Here is a 7235-nt window from a genome sequence, read left to right as displayed (position 1 = left end):
CTATAAATCCATGGCAATAAAACTGTTTATATCACAGGGTTAATATAAAGATACAAAAAAGAATGGATACATCAGAACGTTCTTTATAAAGTACCATAGACATTAAAGTATTTTAGGTAAAGGGTATATTTGTGCACATCAAACTGTAAAACTGCATTAATCCTGGAACACAATAGCTGGCATATTTCTTAAATTCTGGAGCTCAGGTATAGCATTTCACTGACTATTTTCAGTCTCCTAGTCTGGCTCTGATGACCAGATCAAGGAATGCCCCTGGTTATAGCGATAGAGCATAAATTTGGGAAGAGCTAAGGCTGGTGCTATTCAGAACATACAATTACATCCAGGCAGCTCCAGCTTTGTGCATCTGCTCAGCCTTCTCCAGAGCTGCAGACCTGGCTTTGTTCCTTTTGTGCTTGAGGGCATCCAGGGATGAGTAAAGTGCCCAGATATATTCAGAGCCAAGACCACCAACCACAGTAAAGAAGAGCAGGTGAGTCCTCAAGCAGACAATACACCATTATCTTATTCCCTCTGAGCTCATTCATTGGTGTGGTCCATCTGGTCTTGGCTCAAAAAGTTTCCCATTTAATGAAGCTTTAAGCAAACATTACTCTGAGGTCAATAAATGAATCACACATCAGGAAAAAACATTGAGGTATGAGCTGATTTCCAAATAAAAATGAGAAAATAGTACTTCTTCCTGTTAAGAAGAAAACATGATTATCAGTTAATTAGAATAGATGAGAATATAATAAATTAATATAGACTAGAAGAATTTGTCCCTAACCTTGACATAAAAAAGTCACTTGCACAAATTTTTTAAAGATTATTCTTTATTGTTTGAAAGTATTACATATGTCTCCTTTTTTTCCCCATTGACCTCCTCCAGCCTGCTCCCCCCTACCCTTGGTCTTCAGTACCCTATTATCTGTGTTCATGAGTTATACATATATGCATACAAGGTCTTTGGTTGATTACCTCCCAACCCCCCGCCTTCCCTCCGAGATTCCACATCCTGCTCCATGTCCCTGGATCCGCTCCCTTCATCACTTTATTTGGTTCATTAGCTTCCACGCGTGAGTGAGATCATGGGATACGTGTCTGTCTCCGACCGGCTTATTTCGCTCAGCGTCACGCTCTCCACGTCCCTCCGTGCTGTCTCGAAGGGCAAGAGTTCGTCCTTTTTCAGGGCTGCGTAGTATTCCACGGTTTCTTACTCACTCGGGCTGTTTCCAGATCGTAGCTCTTGTCGGTTGTGTTGCATGTAGAACTTCTTCGTTCTCTCAGCGAAAGGGCTGCCTGCTTGCGGCAAACTCCAAGCCAGGTCCAAAGCAGATAAACAGACTGTCCCTTAGGAACGAGGAATGAACGTGGCTCCAGGCCCGATCGGCTCCGTCAGCTGCAGCCCCGGGCAGTGGTTTTCCCAGGCCTCCAACGAGTTGGGGAATGAGGGATTGCACTCGCGAGTCACAAATCCGACCAAGTGCATGGCTCTGCCCGCGATGCCACTGTCGCCCTCGAATAAATGCTCCCCAGCTCGCTCACAGCCTGTGGTTAATGTGCAGACACCCAGAAAAGTCATTTCTCACCCCGTTTCCAGCCACAGAACTGATTCTTTACGGGGAAGAGAAAACATTTTGCAGGTCCTCACTCGGACCACGTTCAGAGCTGCTGGCTTCATTTCCTTTACCTTTTATTTTATGTAATTTTAAAATATATTTTTATGGATTTCAGAGAGGAAGGGAGAGGGAGAGAAAGAGAAATATCCATAATGGGAGAGAATCATGGATCGGCTGCCTCCTGCACGCCCCCTACTGGGGACCGAGCCCGCAGCACAGGCATGTACCCTTGACCGGGAATCGAACCTGGAACCCTTCACTCCGCAGGCCGATGCTCTATCCACTGAGCCACACCAACTAGGGCTCCTTTCGCTTTTATTGATAAAACTTGTGTGAAATAGACTACTGGCCCAGTGCACGGATTTGTGCGCATTGAAAGGAAATCAATTAGAAGAAATATTTGAATATCACTATCCGCCCTTTCTCTGTAATAGAACTGTCAACCAAATTCAACATCGACAATGACAGATCGAAACACACGCGTGCGGCTGGCGCCAGCGAGAGCTTTATATGTATCACGCATGCCCGAGTCAACGTTTATATTTATTTTTTTATTTTTTATTTTTTTCCAATCTTTAATTTCTTTATTGGTAAGGTATTACATGTGTCCTCATCCGCATGCGCGAGTCAACGTTTATTTTTATTTTTTATTTTTTTCCAATCTTTAATTTCTTTATTGATTAAGGTATTACACATGTGTCCTCATCCCCCCATTAACCCCCAACCTCCCCCCCAACATTTATTTTTAAATTGCCAGTGCACGTCATATGTACTGGCCAGACAGTCGGTCGGTCGGTTGGTCGGACGGTTGGACAGTCGGTCAGACAGACGGTCGGTCACTTAGCCTTTTATATATAGAGAGATTGTAACACTGACCACTGATTCTGATATTGTTGTAATTCAGCTAGTGATGATTAATAGGAAAGGAGCAAGGAAGGAGGGGGTGGGCAGACATTGTAGAGTTGCTATTCCGGCAGCTTCACCTGGAACCTGCAACATTCCACTGCCCAGGGGACACCCCCCCAACCCCAGTCCATTCCCTGCAAAACAATGGAGGGAGGGGTCCAGTGAAGGGAAGACAGATGCCTGCCAGCGATTGGCGCCAGCAAGAGCTTTGTATGTATCGCGCATGCGCGAGTCAACGTTTATTTTTATTTTTTTCCAATCTTTAATTTCTTTATTGATTAACGTATTACATATGTGTCCTCCTCCCCCCATTAACCCCCACCCCCTCCACGTTTATTTTTAAATTGCCAGTGCGGGCGTGTGCAGGAGGCAAACCACTGATGTGTTTCTCTCACATCGATGTTTCTGTCTTTCCCTCTCTCTTCCTCTCTCTCTAAAAAGCAATGGGAAAATACCCTTGGGTGAGAGTTATAAAAACAGAGAGAGAGAGAGAGAAAGGGAGAGAGAGAGAGGTTGTAACACTGACCACTGATTCTGATATTGTTGTAATTTAGCTAGTGATGATTAGCAGGAAAGGAACAAAGAAGGTAGGGTGGGGGCCAGACATTGTAGACGTGCTATTCGGGCAGCTTCACCAGGAAGCAGCAATGTTGCGCTGCCCAGGGGACACCCCCCCCCACCCCAGTCCATTCCCAGCAAAACAGTGGAGGGAGGGGTCCAACGAAGGGGAGACAGACGCCTGCCCAGTAAAGTTGGGGTGCCACAGGGAAGGTGCCTGGCTGTCAGTCACGCCGGGGGACAGGAATCATTGGCCAGAATGGGCGTGGCTACGGCCGGCGTGCAGACATTTGGGGCGACGTCGCAGACAACCAGCCAGGGACACCCCCAGCAGACAGGACGGCTGAATTCCACGCAGCATCTGAGATCAGGGAAGATCGGCCGACGCGTCCTGGGTCGTTGCGGAACTGTGACTGAGGGCCAAGGGGATCCCCAAACTCTAGTGTATCGTCTTTTATCTAAAAATATATTTGTATGGTCCTGGCTGGTGTGGCTCAGTGGGTGGAGCGCCGGGCTGCGGACTGAAGGGTCCCGGGTTCGATTCCCGGTCAAAGGCACATGCCCGGGTTGTGGGCTCGATCCCCAGTCGGGGGCGTGCAGGAGGCGGCCGATCCGTGATTCGCTCTCATCATGGAGGTTTCTCTCTCTCTCCCTCTTCCTTCCTCTCTGAAATCAATAAAAATCTATATATTTTTAAAAATCTACGCATTTACCTTTTTTTTTTTTAAATCGAGTGATTAATGCTTGAATCTGAGCCCACAGCAGCCGGCTTGTGTCCTGTTTTCCGTATCCATTTCCGCTTCTGAAACAGGACGGACCCCTCTCCCCGTGAGGACGACACAGACGCGCCCCCTAACGCCCTCGGCATCGGCCGCCCGGGGATGAATGAGTGTCAGCGAAGCTCACCCCACCTGGGTCCCAGCCCCTCCCTTCAGCACGGCCCCGGGGACACCCCGCCTCACCTCCGCGCTGCAGACACCTCAGCTGCTCTCTAGACGGTACCGCGAGGGCAGGGCCCCTGATTCCGCCGCTAATGGGGGGCTGGCCCGAGACCGCGTTCCCTCGGCAGTCTCTGACCCCGAGCATCTCCCGCGTCTGATCAAAACGCCAGGCACGCCCTTCCCTGACTGTCAGAAGCGGCTGCAGAGGGTCCCCCCGCGTTTAACCGGCAGATCAGGGCTCGGCGTTCACGGACTGTTTGCAACCCCGACTTTTAAAAGCACAGGAAGCAAGCAGCTCCTACATCAGCGGTTCTCAACCTTCCTGAGGCCGCGACCCTTGAATATAGCTCCTCATGTTGTGGGGACCCCCAACCATAAAATTATTCTCGTTGCTACTTCATCACTATATCTATATCATCTATATCTATATCTATATCTATATCTATATATCTATCTATATCAGTGGTTCTCAACCTTCCTAACGCCGCGACCCTTGAATACAGTTCCTCATGTTGTGGGGACCCCCAACCATAACATTATTTCCGTTGCTACTTCATCACTGTCATGTTGCTGCTGTTATGAATCGTCATGGAAATATCTGATATGCAGGATGGATTTTCATGGTTACAAATTGAACATAATTAAAGCATCGTGATTAATCACAAAAACAGTATGTAATTATAGATGTGTTTTCCGATGGCCTTAGGCGACCCCTGTGAAAGGGTCGTTCGACCCCCAAAGGGGTCGCGACCCACAGGTTGAGAACCGCTGTCCTACATTAACCGGGATCGTTCAACACGACGGCCGTGGTACCCTTTTTTATTTTATTTTTATTTTTTAAATATATTTTTTACTGATGTCAGAGAGGAAGGGAGAAGGAGAGAGAGAAACATCGATAATGAGAGAGAATCATGGACCGGCTGCCTCCTGCATGCCCCCTACTGGGGATGGAGCCCGCAACCCGGGCATGTGCCCTTGACCGGGAATCGAACCCTGACCTCCTGGTTCATAGGTCGATGCCCAACCACTGAGCCATACCAGCTGAGCAGAACAATGATTTTATAACTAATTTTAAACTCTTCTAACTTCTCGGCTCCAATTTCCTGGGGAGCAAAGCAGTGGTTTCACCTGAGTTCAGGGCCAATTAAAACATTCACACAACCATGAATATAAAGGCATATAGCTATGCTTTAAGCTAAAGGCATCCTATATAATAAAAGCCTAATATGCTAAGTGTCCGGTCGTCTGGTTGGCCATTCAACCAATCAAAGTGTAATATGCTAATGATATGCTAAGGCCGCTCAACCGCTTGCTATGACGAGCACTGACCACCAGGGGGCAGACGCTCCGACTAGTAGGTGAGCTTGCTGCTGGGGTCCAGCCGATTGGGACTGAGTGAGACGGGCTGGATATGCCCTGGAGCCCTCCCGCGTCCCTCCCCAACCTCCCGTGTCCCTCCCCGGCCCCGATCGTGCACCGGTGGGGTCCCTCGGCCTGGCCTGTGCCCTCTCGCTATCCGGGCTGAGGGACCACAACCACCCTCCCCTCCCCGCCTCCGAGTGCATGAATTTAGTGCACAGGGCCTACAGTGTTACATAAAAACGTAAAACATTGGTCCTAGCCGGGTTGCTCTGTGGATAGAGCATCGGCCTGTGGACTGAAGGGTCCCGGGTTCGATTCTCCGTCAAGGCCACATACCCGGGTTGTGGGTTTGATCCCCAGTAGGGGGTGTGCAGGAGGCAGCCAATCAGTGATTCTCTCTCATCACTGATGTTTCTCTCTCTCTCTCCCTCTCCCTTCTTCTCTGGGAAAAAAAAGTAAAATACTGAAACTCTATTTCACCACTGTGTTGGCACCCATGTGTGCGTCACCTTCACCCTCAAATGTTCATGTCTTTTACCTCTGATTTTAAAACACATGAAGGCACTTTATGAGGCCACTGGTAGATGAGTGGATAGAGGAGATGGGGTACATACACACGATGGAATACTACTCAGCCATGAAAAAGAATGGAATCCTGCCATTTGCAACAACATGGATGGAGCTAGAGGGTAGTATGCTAACTACTAGAGGCCTGGTGCACGAAATTCATGCACGAGGGTGGGGGGTCCATCAGCCTGGCCTGCACCCTCTCCAATCCGGGACCCCTCAGGGGATGTCTGACAAGATCAGGTGTAAACCGGCAGTCGGACATCCCCCTCACAATCCGGGACCACTGGCTCCTAACTGCTCACTTGCCTGCCTGCCTGATTGCCCCTAACCACTCTGCACTCCGGCCTGATCGCCCTTAACTGCCCTCCCCTGCCAGCCTGATCACCCCTAACCCCTCTACCTGCCTGCCTGATCGCCCCTAACTGCTCTCCCCTGCCAGCCTGATCACCCCTAACCCCTCTACCTGCCGGCCTGATTGCCCCTAACCCCTCTACCTGCCTGCCTGATCGCCCCTAACCGCTCTCCCCTGCTGGCCTTATCATCCCTAACCACTCTCCCCGGCTGGCCTGATCGCCACTAACCGCCTCTGCCTCGGCCCTGCCACCGTGGCTTTGTCCGGACAGACGTCTGGAAGTACATCCGGTCTATCCAGTCTAATTAGCATATTACCCTTTTATTAGTATAGAGAATAAGGCCGACAGATGAAGACAAGTGTCGTATCTTTCACTTACACGTGGAACCTAAAAAAGCAAGAAATATGGTGGTTGGAGCGTCAGCCCACGCACCGAGGGACTGCAGGTTCGATTTCCCGATAGAGACGCATACGTGGGCTGTGGGTTCGAACCCCCCGCCCCGGCTGGGATGCGTGTGGGAGGCTGCCAAGTGGGAGGGGTGATGGGGAAACAACCAGAGAGACACGTTGGGGAGCCCTGGAAAAGGCCGAACCCAGTGTGTGACGGATAACATGGCCTCGCCCAGCCCTCTGCACCCCATGGAGGTCAGGGGCTAGTGAGGTCTCCCCCATCTCCGCACGCCTGACCCGGTCCCCTAAGCCCTAGGCCAGGGGTGGGCAACCCCTGGCACGCGTGCCAAACATGGCACGCCAGTAACTTTTGCTGGCTCGCGAAACCCTCTCTTATACTCTCCCATTTACGCTTGTGAATCTTTGTTCTCAGGGATGAATTTTGTTAAGTCTCGTCACAGGAGTAGCCTGACGGACGAAAGCAGTAGCTCGTGCATATCTCTGAAGGTCACGAAATATAAACCTGATGTAAAA

The sequence above is a fragment of the Myotis brandtii genome, unplaced genomic scaffold (assembly GCF_000412655.1).
Source record: "Myotis brandtii unplaced genomic scaffold, ASM41265v1 scaffold655, whole genome shotgun sequence".
Lineage (NCBI taxonomy): Eukaryota > Metazoa > Chordata > Mammalia > Chiroptera > Vespertilionidae > Myotis > Myotis brandtii.
The sequence above is the reverse complement of the archived record's forward strand: the minus strand, read 5'-3'. Positions refer to the sequence as shown.